Source organism: Camponotus vicinus, unplaced genomic scaffold (genome assembly GCF_025532165.1).
Source record: "Camponotus vicinus isolate PSW18456_S1 unplaced genomic scaffold, iyCamVici1.0 SCAF_6, whole genome shotgun sequence".
In the NCBI taxonomy this organism is placed as follows: Eukaryota; Metazoa; Arthropoda; class Insecta; order Hymenoptera; family Formicidae; genus Camponotus; species Camponotus vicinus.
Window position 1 is genome coordinate 10,403,417 of NW_028141978.1, and position 16,813 is coordinate 10,420,229.

Consider the following 16,813-nt stretch of genomic DNA (forward strand, 5'->3'; position numbering starts at 1 on the left):
ATTTTATTCCTTATCATTGATAAATTATTTATTTTTTTTTAACTTAAAAAATTTATTAAAAATTATATTTGATTTGAAATGCATTTGACATATTGTTATCTATTTCGCAAATATTTTAAACGTTTGATATAATTCGTATTTTCGTATATTTTAGAACAAAGAAATTTCTACAGAAATTTCTGTTGGAAATTTTAAATTTTTCAAAAAGTTTCAAGAACGCTATATCTATGCCTAATACCTAAAACAGTTTTTCACTCTTGGGAGACCACCTAGCGTGCGACTTACGAGTCGTACGTAATCCTGCGGAAAACCCTTGACGGATAAATGACTGCGTAGCATTCATTCGGGGGCGCCGTAAAAATGTAAACCGACGTTATTTATGCGACACACGTGGCACGTGTTGTGTGCAGCCAACAGCGCCGGCGTCGACGTTGACCTCGTTTTAACGGGAGACTACTTCCGTTTACTACGCGGCCGGCGCATTTTTTGTCTCCTGGTGTGTGGCGTTTTTTAAATTTTGCGGACAAGAATGGCACAAGGGAGATCGACAATTCTTCGCGTTTTTGTCCCCTCGTCTTGGGCAGAACATGCGAAAAAAATGAAATTTACGATACGTGATCCGGCTTAAAAAAAGGGTCGTGTAAAGCGAAATATAACTTCATGGCAAAGTAAAAATTATTGTCAGATGTCGAAAATATGTTTAGATAAGCAGAAAATCAGAAAACCTCAACTTTGCACATCCTTTTCCGAATCGCGCATAAGAAATTTCGGTGATTTGCGATATCGAAAGAATGGAATTTTATGCGCTAAAACGCATCAATACCTTTCGACATTTTCTGCATATTTATGCGAAATGAAGATGTAAATAGATGTAAATAATTGTAACGGTATACGACATAGCGTTATTCTCGTGGATTTGTCGTAGAATCACGTAACGATAATATCGATACGCAGATATTCGCGCTACGCATGACGCACTTTCCATTACGTCGATGTTTCATCATAAAATCACTATATCCTGCATATATTTGCGCCCTTACGACGGATACATAGAATTTCATTACGCGGCGCAATTCGGCATTATGTGTTTGCCACGGGACCGAGATGGTTTTACGAGCCCACCCTATATCGGAGAAAAGACGTTCGATTTTCGGAAGGGATCGTCGCCGCATCCGTCACCGTCTTTTTGCACGTGTCATAAAAATGAAACGACCACGGACTTGGGATTTGTATCTCGGGCATCGACGACGACAAACTATGACGAAAGTTTATCGAACTTTTGCCGGGTGGACAAACAAAGTCGAGACGGAATTGAATGTCGAAGAGAATCCCTCCCCGCTTAGTCGGCCAATTGCGTATGAGTTTTTGCAATTGAGTTGATGCCACGAGGGGGAATGATACCTCGGATGCGCTTTCCGATGAGTTCGTGTCGTTGTTTGCCGCGAGCTTTGTTAAAAAATAGATTCGGGATGAAAAAAAAATTTCCCAGTAGAAATCAATCACAGAAATAATGCATTCGTTCATCGTGCAATTGTTTAGATTGATTAAAATCTGATTCGAAATTTTGTAGAAAATTGATCTCTTTCTTTACATTATTATTATTACATTATTTAACATTTACATTATTATTTGGTAGATTTATGAAATCAAACTAAAAACGAATTAAAATTAAATTTGAAAAAATAATTTATTAAAATTTTATTCTTTATTGAGTTTTTTAGATGGAAGGAAAATTTAAATTTAAATATTCTGACATTTAAATTAGAAATAAAAAGTTGGTTTTTTATTATATCAAACTTTCGCTAATAAGAGGTATTAAGTTGGTGCGAGAGATTTATCATATCAAATAAAATTGGAAACAAAATTGTAATAAAGTCGAAGCACAATTATCGCGCGCGTTATTATATTTAACTTTAGAGAGAATTTTTTAATTATCTTCTTTATAAAAAACTGAATTTCCAATTTAAGTTAGTACAAAATTAAAAGAAAAGTGATAGATCTCTATTTTATATATTTTATATCCAACTTAATACATACGTCAAAATTGTGATAAAAATGTTTGACAGAAATCTTCCGTGACTATACTAAACTCAACGAGCTAAATGCAGGCTTTCGGAAAAGTTTTGTGCCAAGGGGGAGACCGGTCGGATAAGTGGCCCCTAAACCGGGTATACGACGGAATCCCGCAAGCACTCGCAGAGAGGCAAACATCGGTGAGTCTGGATTCGTTCGCTCTTTCCTCTTTACTCCGCTGTTGGCTTTTCGGTTCCCTTCCGATTCGGTCCATTTTGTTGACACTCGCCGGAACTCTAAACAGCTTCCGGCGGAAGTTTCCCCGCAGTCTCCGCGAGCCGAGTAGGGTGGGCCCCGAAACACCCTTTTGCTGGATATTTAAGCCGCCGCGCGAAAAGAGCGCGAAAGAATCGCGCGCCAGCGCTCACCCTTCTGTAACCGGGATTTCCCCTTAATCTTGCTCGACCATGCATTCGGAATTACCCACGGTCGGCGTGTGTACGTTCGCGATAAATCTATCGCTTCGGACAAATCTTCCGTTCGTAATTCCGCAGGGCGCGAATACGCGCGACGGGACGTCGCTATAAACCGGTAAAGAGATACTAATGTGGACATTACAATGTGTCGTGATAGTCAACGGTATAGATCAACTTTATAAATTTCTAAATTTAACGCGAATTCCGCGATTCTAAGATAAAATCTTTACACACTATAGCTGGTGTATACATTATATTAATTTTATATGATAGGGATATATAAAAGAGTTGGAAGAAGAAATTATATACAAATTATTAATATATAATATTAATCTTTAATTAATATTAACAAATTATTAATAAGAAAATGGATAAATTTAATAATATATATTATATTGAGACTCCAGCTGTTATAAACATCTGTTTTATTGCTTGAATATTTAAGTCTTTTTAATGTTTACAAAAATATTTTTACATTTATATTTTACATTTATATTTAATATTTTTACATTTATATTTTTTACATAACAATGAAAAATGTGACAGTTTATTCAAATATATTGAAAAGATAATGATTTAATGTAAAACTGGATTAATATCTCATAGTATGCATGTTTAATCGCAATTTTCGACAAACTGTCGAGAGTAAAAGATAAAAATGTTTTTTGTCACGAGATATCGGTGAAATATGCGAGCTGACTAAGGATTAACGAGCATTTTATTTATTTATTATGAGAGAATTTATACAGATTAGCCATATTTTTTTATCAATTGTACATATCGTCATGTAAATTTGAATTTTTCTCGACACGCGAAATATGTTTTTATGTTGAACGTGATGGCGTTGTAGTTTTTATTATTTTTATTATTAAATCTCAATTTTTATGCCAACACTATAATAATTACAAATAATTAAATTTTAAAATATTAAATTTAAAAATCAAATTAATTTTGCCAAGATATGATAGCATGAGATTGAAAGTTTTTTTTTAGTGCTATTATATATTTATTCTACTTGACATGTGTGTGTGAAATAACAGCATTGGTCTTGATTCAATTACTCGTGAAGTTTCTTTCAAAATTGAATCAAAACAGTGTAAAGTAGATCCATGACGCATAAAAGTTTATTAAGCAGACTGTTGGTGTATTCGCATTTGCTCGCTCTTTATTGCATCCACGTGTATGATAAATCTGTCAACTCGCGCGAAAGTTCTGGTCGTAACTTAGGAACAACTTTGCGGTTCACAAAGGTAGAATCGCCGGGACGGGACGATGCGGACGAAAGTTCAGAGATCTCATGCAAATTTCGTCTTCTTCAGCTAATAAAATACATCCTTATCTCGGTAAGTTTAAGGGCATACATCTCTATATTTGCCACTTGACAGTTTGCCAAATTAATTTTCCAATGTTCATTTTGTTTATGTGATATTGTATATTTCAAGCTATATTTAACGGAAAAAATATTATCGCAACGATATTATTCTTGCAGTTTTATGACTTATGGAACGTCGCGATCATTGTGAATGTAAGTTTTACCGTCTTTTGGAAGGAGCCGGCGTAATAAAGCAAAGATAAAGAATAGCCCCGAGTTCGATTAACTTCTCGCAATCGTATAAATCCGCGCGATAAATTATTCTGGCTTAATAGTTCCCGAAGAACCCCCCGTAAATTCAGCCTGGTCAAATCGCCGAGGATCGCGAGAGACCGGAAGCTATACTTCCTCTCATGCTAATATTCTTCCACTTCCGACCAATAAAATTCACAAGTATACGATACTTTGCCTTAGTTTTTGTAACGAATGCGTTGTATAACGGCTTACGCAAGAACAGTTTCTAAAACGATTACGAAAGAATGTTCGAGCATCGATGATTAACTATACATTTCCGTAAAATTTAAGGTATTGAAAAGAAACTGATTTTTTACTAATTTTTCTGCAGTAAAATTTAATTTTTATATTTTCTCTCATACTAATATTCCTCCACCTAATAAAATTTATAATATCACGGATTTGCCTTAGTTTTTGTACGAATGCATTGTACAACGAGTTACACAAGAACGATTTCTAAAACGATTACGAAAGGATATTCGATGATTAACTATAGATTTTCGTGAAATTTAAAGCATTTGAAAGAAACTTTTCTTTTATTAATTTTTCTGCAGAAATTTCATTTTTATATAAAATTTCATTTTGATATTAGTTTGATTTTAATAGGGTGCAAAAAGATTGATAAAACGTTGGAAATATGTATGTATTATGCATATTACTTATTCAAGACGATCCAATTACAATAAAACTGGCATTCTTCGAAACTGACGCATCGCGATATTATTTTAGCGAGCACAATTCTTTACGCGTTGTATCCGTATCTATAAAACAAAGAGAGAAAATCCGGGAAGGAAGATGAATCCCCAGAGCACGGATAATTCCCTGCTCTCCTCTTTCGCCTAATAAAATTCCAGGGGCGTCGGTCGATCGCGGTGCGGGTGTCGCGTCGTCCACGAAATGCCTTAGTCCTTGCGCCACTTCGGTCGAGCGCGGATGGTGTGTTTTCCAGCTGTGTAAACAGATTTTATGCGGAGTGTAACCGCGAGATGCGCGAGGGAAATAGTGTCCCTCATTGTCTATTCCAAAAGCCACTTGTGCCTGATGATACTCTCTTCTTTTATCCGATTTCGAGAGAGATCGTCTTTATTTTTCGTCGAAATTCCAAGATGTGACGAAAACTTGTCTTTCTATTATAAAGATCGTTTCTTCTACTGAAATGTATGATTAAATGTATTATATATTATATACCAAAATATCACATTAATAACACGACAAATGATATAAATTTTTGAAGAGTAAATAATATAAAAAAATGATATATATATCTAGGATATAAATGGAATTGCAGATTTTACGATTAGATTAGAGATTTTCATCGGAATATTAATAGTCAAATGATTTAATTACATTTAAATATTTGAGCGAGAAAATTTATCCGATCATCTATCATCTTTATCGTTTATATAAATGGTCGATTAATTCTCTCGATCAAACAAACAACCGGTGAGTGCTTTGATGCATATTAAATCCTGGAAGGTTATTATAACAATCCATCGATCCTCATCTAATAATGAAATTGATATTAGACTGTCAATAATCTAATATCTCGACAAAGAACGGACACTTTTGTAAGACCTAAAAAACAAGCGTTTAATAATTCAATGAATTATAAGCCTGATAATTTTCAGAAGAAATACATAAAAATTGACAAATGATTAAAACAGGTCCTCTCGATTATGATATGAATAAATATACACGAATAATGTTGTAATATTCAAAATTAAACAATCAAAGTAGCAAATATAATGATCGATATATTATAATAAATATATTTATAAATTTAAAGTCATTAATAATATATTAATATATTATATATTTTTTATAACTTTAATAAAAAAGGATGAAGCAGTATTTGTATTTGCATATGTGTATATATACTTTTATTTATTTATTTATCTATTTATTTTTCTATCTATAACGGTAACGAGAGGAAGCGCGGAAAGAATCGCGAGAATTGTAACCATTGTTTACCTTTAATATTATCCTCCTACTGAATTCCCAACGCGATTTTCACAATCAGCCGAGGGATGGAAATATAGTGGCTATATGAGGAATTACAGGCAGCGGAGAGAGAGGAAAGGGACCGGTGCCATGGTGATAGTGGGGCCAGGAGATGTGTCACGGCTGGTTCACCGGTAGTGCGTGCCACGCAACGCTTACCGCGGTAATCATACATGCGTAACGCGAGACCGCGGAGCTCGTATATCGTCCAGTTATTACCGCCAGTGTGTACGATTGCATTGCTGCACGTGCTGCGGATGCGCCAGGATCGCAACTGTCGTGTAACGAGGGTACAGAAGTATAAATGCGGGGGAGCGACGTGTGACGAATTCTTTCTTTTGTTCTTAGGGAAGGAAAGGGAGGAAGAGAGCGCGCATCGAATATCGAAATTTTAATCCTTATTAAATTACATATGAGGACTGGATAAAGAGATAAAGACGAGAAGCTCGATTTACATTCAAAGCTCCCTATCCTCGGCGATCGTGCGTGGGTCGCTCTTATTTTGAACGCGTATCGTATTCATAATATATTTTATTACACGAGCGCGACGTTTTGCGAAACAGCTCCGGTCGGCTTTTTTGATCGCGCGATTTCGCGCACGCGAATATGCAAAGTCGTAGGTTATCGGATTTACGACGGAACGTAGAAACAAGTAGCGTGCGAAAAAGAGACCTGACGTGGTAAACCGATGAGAAAGAAAAAAAAAAGCACAACTGGGTCATTCCCAGATATCTTTTTACAGACGCGATTGCGTTCTACGCGCCGTCAGAAATGTTTAACGTCATCAATTTTTATATCTTCTTTGCAATATATTTTTCATCGTGTTGTCGATGGTAAAAGTTTCGTTTCACTTTGCTCTTGCATCTGTTACAATTATATTTGATTACGGCTGCGATTGTTTATCGAACGTACACATTTATTCCATTATATTAACGGAAAGAGGATAAAAGACCATTAAATTATTGCCATAATAAATACAGTAATATATGTATAACAAATAAAAGTATTTTGCCGAGAGAGATAGAGCCTTTACGTCAAGTGTTCCTATATGTCTGCATCGTGGATTTAGAACATTCGTACAAAGGGCTCGTGATAAAAATCCATACGTATGCAGTTAGCGCCCGTGTCGTAAAATCATGTTCCGCGCACTTTATTTCTCTGCTTTATCCGCGTTTACGAGCGCTTTTATGATTTTAAAATTCCGGATCTCTCCGGCAATGACGCGTGTCCACTTAAAACGGAGAAATATGTCATTCCGGTATATATCCGAGTCCTTTCGTCGTCCTCTCGAAAACCGGGAGAAACGAAAACATGTATGCGAGTTGATGCTCGACGAAATTTTCATCGAAACATCATTTGCAATTTTTTTTTTTAATGGGAAGCTTCACGAGTTAGTGATCTTTTATCCTGAGAAACTTTTTTTATGTAAGAGTTTTTTTTGTCGCACCCTTGTGACAAGTTGCAGATAAAATACGCGCGAGGGAACTTGCTATGTGATATCCTTCTCGCGGGGTTATTATTCGAAAACAGAAAAAAAAACGTGCAGTATATCAAACAGTTATTCTAGACGATGACTCTCGAGAAGCTTCAGAAAGTAACACGAGCTACGTGTATTATTTCAATAAAGACACATAGATTCGTGTGCCGTGTGCTCGAGGTGCACTAGGAGGTGATTTCGCATATATCTACGTCTCTCCCGAAGGGTTGATACGGTGAATTTCAAAACAGTCGACGTGCTGAAAATAAACGCGAGAACGCTTTCATTCAAAACAAGGGACGTTCGCGATCAAATCTAGTATGTAGCTTTTCGTCGCTTGCGCATCATTATTTATAAACGACGATATATGTAAGAATATCGACGAAATCGATATTCTTTTAAAGAGGAAACGGTGTAGATCCATGAAAAAATTCAGGAAAATTCTTAAAAATTCTTTCAAGAAATAGGAAACGCATAAAAAGGATAAATATAAAATTGTAAATTTCGAGAAATTTTTATTAAAAATTCTGAGAGTTTCAAAGATTAGAGTTATCATACATGACTAAATATTTTTTTTTACATTTTTGCGGATTATGTAAGATGACGATTTGTGTATGTATTGCTTAGGTATGTCAAATGTCACCAATCACTTTTATGATTGGACATTATGCAATACGATGATACGATTTAACTATATCGTTTCCATCGTTGTGCTTTTCGTACGATTCAGGAAATTCACCGCCAAATTCAAGTGGACTTCACATTCGACGATTTACGGCAGTTCTCGGGCACATCTTTTCTCTCTACCCAACTTCGCGCGCGTGTTATTCCTTTCGCTCTTGCCTCTTTTCTTTATCGGATAAAAGGCATTAGAGAGCCGCTCTCTTGCGAGGTGCAACCCATAAAAGATAATATATTTTGCGCGATTCGGGTATGCCCCGGGTCAATTCTCTTGAGAGGAAATCTGGGCGAGAAGTCAGGTTGATGCAGATCGCTTCGGAAATTTATATCGATTCGACAAATTATAACGAGAAACTTGGCATTTGTAGATGCGGAGAGAAAGGACTTAGATAATATTATCTAAAGGAAAAATCGCGATTTATAGTCAGTTGAATAAAAAGCTCATTTAAAATGTCTTTTGCAGGATATTTGAAGTTGATATCCGATATTACTTGCTTCTCTCGTATCTTTATAAAAGCAATAAAAAATGGTTCTTTAAACATATGTCGAGAGAGATGTTTTTTCCGATTTAAATACTTATACAGGGTGTCCCGAAACTACCGCTTGATATTTTAAAGGCAGATTCTCTGGCCAATTTAAAAACGATTTTTCCTCAGCGAAAATGTCGCGGCACTAATAGTTTTCGAGTTATAAACGATTGAAAATAAAGGGTTTTTCGCAAACTAAGGCTTATGGAAATAAAATATTAATAAAGTCACATTCTTTAGTTAATTTTAGTAGAGTTTACTTCAATAGAATTTTAATTTAAGGCTTAGTTAGAAAGATACATGATGACAAAAATTGGGAATATGCAAAAAATAATGATCTCCCTCGACATTTTCGCTGAGGAAAAATCGTTTTTAAATTGGCCAGAGAATCTGCCTTTAAAATATCAAGCGGTAGTTTCGAGACACCCTGTATACATTGTTCGATGTGAGCACGTAATACATCAACATCCATATTAATATCCATATTATACATCTTTATGATTGCCTGGATGATGAATCTTGGCAATTTTTGTAGAATCATGAAGTACTTTTCTCCTTTTCTCTCTGATTTCTCTCAAACCGGATCCGTGGAAGAAGCAAAGGAGTTTCAATGATGTTCGAAGGATGGGTGATTACGTGCGCCTCCCCTTCTGATTAAATCGCGATAAACTCCGCGAGCGTGGTATCTCGCTACCATCGCCAAACTTGCTACGAAACTGCACCATCGCGCCCGAGATCTATTTGTTCCCAATGAATCCACGATCCTTGAGATAGCGAGCGAACGTTGAATCCTCTTACTATGTGTTCGTCGATGAAGCCACGGCCCGAGATGCTCCCGTTGAAATTCAAATCGCCGACATCGGCGTGTTGTGCTCGCCGCGATCCGTTTTCGCGATTTGTTTCAGGAATCAAATACGAGAGAATTCGAGCGAAAATTTACGCGTGTTTTTATTACATAAAGCGTAATAAAAATGTAATCGAAAGTTTTTTCTTTGCGGAAAGCAATGGCAATTTTTTTTCTGAAGAAAATATGGAGAGATCTTGATAAAATTAATTTATATATATGTTTTATATATAATTTATTCAATTTAATAAGAGCCATGAGCATTGGCTCTTATTCCATTTTCTCTTTAATTTTTTGATTATTTGAGCCAAATTTCTAATTATTAAATTTAATAAATTATATATAAAACATATATATAAAACAGACTATATTATACATAGATTTATATCATTTAAGTAATTTTGAAAGTAAAAAAAAAAAAACGGAAAAATTCTTTAGTTATAAAAGTGTGCTATACATTCGTATATAAGGTATTTGCGTTTCCTTCTCATCGACATTAGAATTTCTGACAAAGCGAGATGTATATGGAAGAAATCTATGCGCGGTTCGTCCTCGAATTCAAACTAGCGTTTAGTCTCGCATTATCGGCAAAGTCGGCTTTAAATCACGGTTAATGCTCGAGATAACGAGCGAATAAGATAAACTCTCCCTACGTGATTTTCTGATAAACGCATTCGACTAGTAGCGGCCGCCCAGGTAAAGCGCGGTGCGAGAATTCCGTATGGAAGAAGAGAGAAGTGAGAGAAGTACCGTTCAAAGGACGCGAGAAGAACGGCGCGTGTTCGCGAGGAGAGCGCAAACTTTGGTGCCGGAGATTCAAAGACAGCGAGCAAGCTCCGAAAGAGGGATAAATCTAAGGGAAGAGGCGGGGCGCGCCGAACCAGTCTGAATCCTAATTACGACGACCCAGAGGCGCGTTAGACGTGACCCAGGACTAAACTTGGTTCTAAGGAGCGAGGCTAAGAGCCGAGCGAGGGGGAGGGTTGCTTTCGGGGCCCGCGGGTTAAATGTTGCCGCTGGCAAAGGAAGGAACCGTCGGATCTGCCGGAGAGGATTCCGAGAGTATGCGTCCATCTCGACCTCGGAAACATCCTCCCCCGGGTAACGTTCCGCTTCGTGGTAGAATTAACGCTTTAGTCTGATGGTCTTACTCGCAGCCGGCCGACTTCTAATGCGATCCGGAAACTTTCAGCTTGCTTATTCCGTCGCAATGTGAAAGACGCGCGACAGCGACTCGCTACCGCGTCGAGAAAGCCTTTTTGCTTGTAAAACTGCACCTCCTACCTACTTTAACGTACGCTCGTTTCGTCCACTTCACTTTTGCGCGGGCAACGAGTTTAATCTCGCGTCAAAATTTGATAAGCATCTGTGCGTTGTCTCGTCAACCTATTATTCCGCCATTACTCTATTATTTTCATGGCGTTTTCCATCTCCTTTTTCTTTTTTTTTTTTCTGCTTTCCCAAAATTCCACATGGAAGGTCTCTCGCAGAAGACCTTGAAACTTGAGGCGCGAGTAGGTTCTGTGCCGGAAAGCTACCTGAAATTAGCACCCTCGTTTAATTCTACGGTAGATAGTCACCGGGTCGAGTTTCCGCCGAAGGCTCGCGCATGATCTTTGCTCTCGGGTGCACGAAGTAAAGTGCCAGGCACGTCTATTCATCCCGTCCACCGAGGACCTCTCTCTTCGAACATGATCTTAAATTAAGTACAATTTCCAGTGAAGCGTAATGCACGTTCGCCGGTGAATTACCTTCATCTAACGCCATATCGTCCGAACCAAATTATTACGTCGGATGTATCGTTCGTGAACTGTTTCGAAGATTTTACGCTGTAAACTACGCAATAGTTATTTTCTTTCTGAAATGCTTTTATATTATGTGCGGTTTTTCATGAATTTTCGGAAACCGAATTTTTATTTTAAATAAAAATATCGAGATCTCTACTTTCGTAAACTATCAGAAATGAAAAATTTAAAAATTTCTGACAGAAAATAACATTTTACTATGAAATGCGTCAATTTTCAACTCTGCATATGACAATTCTGAAAGTAATACATTTTATTATAAAATAGTGTAAATTTTTAATTCTATCTATTTTATAGTTACCTTTAAATTTTTAATTTAGACACATTAATTAAGACTTGTAACATCTTTGACATATAAATGTCACTTTTTTATATTTCTCCAAATTTTTTTAAAACGAATAATTATCTAGAGATTTCTCTGTACCCTTGTAATGATATACGAGTATTATATGCGTGCGCAAAAAGTGAGATAATTGCGGATCGGCTCGTTGGACGCTGCCGCAAATCTTGGCGCATCTTTATCATTATGACATTGTAATTAACAGAGGATAGTGCTTAAAAGTATCGCATGCAATTTGTTCTCATTAGTGACAGAGCTTTTTCCGTCATTCGAGCTCGTTGCGGACCCGCGACGGTTTGCCCTCGGCAAATACCAGCTCGCGCGTTCAGCCGCGACTAAAATAATAGAGCCGCTAATACCATCGTCCTCGAAGCTTATACGAAGGCTCGGCACGGTGGTGCCACACGCACGATAATTTAAAGTGGGTTGCCCACCACCCACTCGCACACACGCGCACATACATAGCCGCTCACAGCCGCACACATTCGTACGTCTTCAAAAACGATAATAACCGTCGTACGCTACTCGAAGACTCCGGTGTTTCATGGCGAATTTCACTTGGCGGTAATAGGATCACGTGAAGATAAACTCCAGGATTAGGGGATTATCGAGTAACCTGCGTGCGTGCGGGCAGCCTTAATGGTATGCTAATTTGGTGCTAATTCTGAAGGGAAACAGCTAATAACTCAACGGCGCGCTAACCACGAGGATTCCACCGCCGGCGCCGATATAATTCCGCTAAACTTGCGCCTGTCCCTTAACATGAATCTGAAACGGTAACATATGTTATCCCTCCCACGATATTTCCCAAGGCAACGAGCTCACCGTACGCGGTCGTTATGCCGAAAACCGTTTCCGGCAGTCGCATCGAGTGGGTAAAGTTTCAGAGCTGCTAATCGAGTTACGATCGTGCGTGTTACGTCATTCTCGCGATTATAATCGCAAAATTGAGATAAGGTATGGATGCGACGCGCTAAATCCTGAGCGCAGTATTGTAACTTTGCTTAATGTTCAGGGATCGTATAATCAAAACGGATACACACATGTGACAGGTAAAATTACGATACGGCATCGACATGTGTTTGAGGCTTGTATTCTAGCCTCGTATTTAGCGTTAAACCACCTGATCCTCATCTTATTCGTCTAACATAAATTAATAAAATCAAAGAAATTTCCATCTATTGTTAGTAAATCAATATTAATATAATAATAAATATAATATTATTATATTTATCGATTTTAATCTTATTAAAATTACAGTTAATTTATCTGATATTAAAATTATTATGAATAATAAGATTATATTATATCTCGATATTGCCTTCATCTAAAAATTATACAAAAAATGAGATTCGACGCGAGCCATAAATATGGTATGGTGATGAACGAAGTAACGAGGCAAAATACTCCCGCTTAAGTATGCTACGTATCATTTACAGCGATAAGAAAGGAAAACGGTGTGTTCGGAACCGCGGACATCCGTTTAATCTGCAATCTGCGGATCGGCTTTACCGGCAATAGTTTCACACTTTAGGGATTTCGGTATGCAAATGCTGGCGAAGAAACACGCGCGGTATATCAGAGCCTGGCCATTCGCCAGCTACTATCCCTCGCAGCCGCTGGCTACCTATTGCGACCTGTGTCGGCGACGTGTTAGCCAAGCGTATTGCATATTGCAACGTGGATCGAAGCATGGAAAGCATTCGCCGAAAGGCGAAACGAAAACGTTCTAGTAGAAAACATCGGCGGACGTTCTCACGCTTCGTAGAAATATTATTTCGGTTTGATTTATAAATTTATTTTAAAATGATTTTTATAATAAATAATTTTAATATGATGCAATTATAAAGTGGTATACATATATTTTAACAAAATTCTTGAAATTATCTCGAAATAAAATCTTTTGATATATCGTTCAATATAACTTTTTCTTCTAATCGCATAATTGCGTAAAAAATTTATAATTATTACAAAATCTATTTCTACTTTTTGATATACATATTCATTTTCCTTTAAAACTGCATTCGTCGAATTAGACTATATCATTAATATAATGGAAGCATCCAGAAAAGCTTATGTTTACTTTCCATTATAGATAAGACGAAAATTGAATGATGCATCAAGAGAGTAAAGACTTCCCCATGGAAAATTAGACGGAACTTCTTAGAGATTGCATCGACCGCGCTCGCGTGAAGAACGTTAAGCGCATCAAGCGCGAAATATCTAACGGTTCATGCTTTTAGCTTAACGCTGTGTAATTATCATAGTTTCACAATACGTTACACGACGGTGATAAGAATCGGAGTATCGCCGGCAACATGCCGCGCGATACGTTCAGCACGAATTGAAATTCAAGAATCGTCTGCGGCTTTCAAAATAGAATATGCACAGCCGTGCGGAATTAAATATCCATGTGCTGAAATGTTATTTAATCTCAGAAAATTGCAGTCTTAAATAGAAGATATATGTTAAAAAATTATACACAAAATAAATCATTCGAGATAAGCATCAGACAAACATTGGCTTTCTTTTCAAAGCTTAAATGTCTATATTATATTAATAATCTTATATATAATACATCTTTTGATATGCTTGTATTAAAGTTTATATGATGCTTATTTTGTTACAGGTGAGTCAAAAATATTGCTGCATAAAGGGAGAGACGCAGAGAAAATACGTGTAATTACTTTGGATCTGCAAGTAAGATAAAAATATTGCTGATAAAAATATTTGCAAATTATAATAGATTTTAATAAATACACATACACATAAATACACTGAATTATTCTTAAAAAAAAATTGCGAAATAATTATAGCAAAACGTTACAACTTAAAATAATTTAGAACGAAACAGATTTACATTTGACATTTTCACGTATCCCGAGTAGACTGCTATTACAGAACGCTTTTGGCGCCAGCGGACTGTCAGTGGCTCTAGGATCGATATAGAGAAGGTCACAGAACTCACGTAATTTTCTTGGTCGACACGGGGTATTGCGGATTATCTACTTTAATATTTTGCGAGATCGATTCCGTAGCGCTATGTCCGAATGATAATTTCGAGCAACTATAGTCACGAATAATCATATCTATAGTAGTTCACAGACTATCACAGACCGCGCGATAAAAATGTACAAAATAAAATTAATATCGAATCTATAATATATCGATTTTTCATCCGATTGATGGGAGGATAAGTAAAGAGAACGATCTCCGTGTCAATTATCGAGCAGTCTTAATCAAGGCTTGTCTGCCTGCAAGCACTTTATCCACTAGACAGCGCCTCGCCGATATAATGGAACTATATATTATTCACTTTTGCGGTAATGGAAGAGATAATTACCGGTGACACGATGAGTTCGCTGGCCTGAAACGAAAAAAGGGGGTTCGATCGTATAATACACGAAACAGGAAGATTATAAGGGGGTTATAAAAAGAAAGATGCAGTCGTGCATGTAAAGTTTAAGCTGCAAAAGGAAGCCAATGTTCACGTAGCGGCGCGATAGCCACAGCACGGTGGATTTTTAATCGTTATGTGCACGTTAGATTCATTTAGAGAAGGCACATATAGATATATACATCTATCGTAGAAGCTTCCGCATTTCATTAAAGGATAATACTGAATGGCGTAAAGCGAGCGATTGCGCCGCCCATAGTAATTTCCTAATAGCATCGTTTAATCGAAATTCGTAGGAATATGATGGTATGAAGAAGAATTACAATTTCCTTCTTTTTATTCTTTGAAATTCGGTGAATGCTCTGCATCTCTCTCTTCCGACTCATTATTCATTTCGTAGCGTTAAACGTGATTTGATATTTAGCAAATATCACGGTTTATTAATAACGCGGTTTAATTTATTGCGATATGTTTTATATGTACATGAAAGATATGGTGACATATACATGATTTAGATGATGAGGGAATCGAAAATGATCGGAATGCTGAATTTTTTTTTTCACCTTGGCCATTCGGTCTCAACCATAAAATCTTTTATTCCGATACGTAAATTTAATTTACAAAAATACTATCGTTAAGTCAAGTACAATTTCTCAGACTTCTGTGAAATGAGATATTTTTGAATTTATTTTTCTGAATTAAACATTATTCATTTTGCAATAAAATTTTTCTTTTTGCGTTTGTTAAATTTTAATTGTGTGCGAAAATATGACACACACAGGTCATAGAAGAGCTTCGAATTTTTACTGTTTCGTTATCAATTATGTTCAATGCGCGATCGATGAGTTAAATTCTTCGTAAAAACTAGTTGTTTGCATTAATCCGCTAAACCGGAATATCTTTGAATTATTACGAGAATAAATCTTGGAGAATCAAGTCACAAGAAGATCAAACCGATGTTAATTCTGCACGGTACCACATTAACGTCAAACTTTTGCAACGCACGCGGACGTCTTGCGCAAACTTATAATAATAATTATCATTATTATTACGTCGTTCAACAGCGCCTTCGCGAAGCGCAAAGTCTGCCTCCGAGGATTTGACGTTCGAAACAGTCGAGCCGGTTAAAACCGGCAAACAACAACGACGGTCGCTTCGTAACGAGTTGTTTTAAAGTTTCTCGATGAGAGGGCAAATCGTTTGCGCGCACTGTTTGGACAGAACGAACCGAAGGAAAGAGAGCTTCTCTGTTAAATTCAACTCTCGACGCATTTATTCAAAACGATAAAATAAGTTCTCTAGTGGCCATCTACTTAATATATCGTAGAAAATGCAAAGGGATAGAGATAAAAGGAAAGAGAGTAGAAAGAGATGATCCAACTGCAGATTTCATATACTTATTGTCTATTGAAAATTATTACTAGCAGATATAAGATATTTATGTTAAACTAACATTTTAATCATCTTTTTCATGTATTGCATCAAGATGAACAAATACTGAGATTTATCATTTTTCAAAATTTACAAAAATAATTAAAAGAAAATATCTTGCCTATGAATCGTGAATCTCATTAAAGTTTGAGCATTCTAGTATTATTATATCGTAATAACGTGTGGTCTTTCTTCTTTCGTGATGAATATTCGCG

At 36.7% G+C, this 16,813-nt stretch overlaps 1 protein-coding gene and 1 long non-coding RNA gene across 5 annotated transcripts in view; both read left to right on the forward strand.

Moving 5' to 3' along the window:
• The window catches only part of Fas3 (fasciclin 3), a 290,217-nt gene that overhangs the window by 108,588 nt on the left and 164,816 nt on the right, over window positions 1-16,813 (forward strand). The window lies entirely within an intron of this gene.
• Window positions 1-16,813, forward strand: part of LOC145973050 (uncharacterized) — a 144,069-nt gene that overhangs the window by 6,246 nt on the left and 121,010 nt on the right. The window contains exon 2 of the long non-coding RNA XR_014439350.1: window positions 14,400-14,470. This is a non-coding gene — a long non-coding RNA (uncharacterized LOC145973050). The remainder of the gene's footprint in view (window positions 1-14,399; window positions 14,471-16,813) is intronic.